Here is a 1766-nt window from a genome sequence, read left to right on the forward strand (position 1 = left end):
ATATATATATATTAGGGATGCACCGATACCACTTTTTCCAGTACTCGCCCGATACCGATACTTTTATTTTTGGTACTTGCCGATACCGATGCCGATACCGGTATTTTTATTGCATTTGTACATTTTTTAAATATTGGGTACAGAAACCAAAAGGGTATGTATAATGTTAGTTGGTTAACTTCATTTATCAAATAGATACAGTCAAACCAAAATTTATTCAGACACCTTCAACATTTCTCACATTATCACAGTTTATTCGCTATAGTTTAGAAAATGGTAATAAAACATGACAAGAACTCAGAGTTAAACTGTGTCAGAACAAATTCATCTTGATAATGCTAGATAATTCTGATAGAAAGGTATGTAATAGATTACAATCAACCAAAATAATTCAGACAGCTGTTAGTATGACAGTATTTACACAACTATGAATACTTTGTCGGGCAACCCTTAGCCTCAATGACAGCCTGTAGTCTCCTGGGCATGCTGTCACCCAGCTTCATGCAAACCTCAACTTCAATTTTTTTTTTTTCCCAGACTCGGTCTGAATAATTTTTGGACCCAAATTTGTATCAATTTTACTGGTAGTCCACTGTATGAAGAATTTTTGGGTATGATTTGTCACAGTTTAGTTTATTTTGCTATCCTCACTTTACATAAATTAACTATAGTGTCCTGCACCCACTAGTAAAAAAATATCAAAAATTATATCTGGTCTCTGAATAATTTTTGGTTTGACTGTATATCCTTTGGTTATTTTCACACTTAATTATGCCCATTAAAATGTATTTTACAAGTTTTTGTTACTTTCACTGTTCATTTTTTGCTCTATGTTACATCATCTTTAATTTAATAGCATTATTGCAGCGGCTTAGTACTTTAATCACGCGCTTTGCTGTAATAATGCAGGGAACCACTCGTTATAAATCTCCTAACTGATATTTTCAGAAATAGAAGTCGCATTTTTTCATCTGAAACGTGCTGCGGTTTATTTTCCAAAGCCACTCATATAATGCAGAAACACTCAAGCAAGCAAAACACGTGCAACGCGTGCACGTATTTGTTCTGGTGCAGAATGAGAGGGACATTTCACAGCGCATTTCACACTGGCTGCTAGATTCACTTTCTCCAGAAAGTCGTGTATACCTTTTGGGTTGAAAATAAATTGTTTATAGTGAATGCCCCTATAAATGGTCTTATTTTTACTCCAAATGATGCGTGTGCTAAGTGAGTGAACATCAAAGATCTGATGTTCACACAAAGATCACACAACAGAATTGCACGTGCTCTCTCTCTCTCTACCGTTAAGTAACTTGTGCATTGTTTTACTTACTTGTTTTTGACGTATCCGACCGAACTTCAAACTTTCCAGTGATGTCTGTGAGAAAGGTATATTCACTCGACAAGCTCGCGCATCTGCGCCGCCGCGCGCTCAATCCACTCAGCGTGCTTTGTTTATCAATTCACACACATCAGCTATACAGACGTTAATACTGAATGTTTAACATTATATTCATTGCATACATATACTTCGTAGACATCCTTAATCTCTAATAACTCCATTCTGCTGTCTGTTGTTGTGTTGTCTGTGTTTCCTTGTCTGAATATGGCACTTGTCACATGCTGTGTGGGATCGGCGTTTGGTATCGGGGCATTTTAACGAGCATGAGTACTAATACAGGAGCTCAGTATCGGGCCCTGCATCCCTACACATAACGTCTTTTTGAGTGTCAATGGTGAGTGAATAGATTTGTGGTGGTGGAAGA

The sequence above is a fragment of the Sinocyclocheilus rhinocerous genome, unplaced genomic scaffold, assembly GCF_001515625.1.
Source record: "Sinocyclocheilus rhinocerous isolate Xijiao unplaced genomic scaffold, SAMN03320098_v1.1 scaffold1418, whole genome shotgun sequence".
NCBI classification, from domain to species: Eukaryota; Metazoa; Chordata; class Actinopteri; order Cypriniformes; family Cyprinidae; genus Sinocyclocheilus; species Sinocyclocheilus rhinocerous.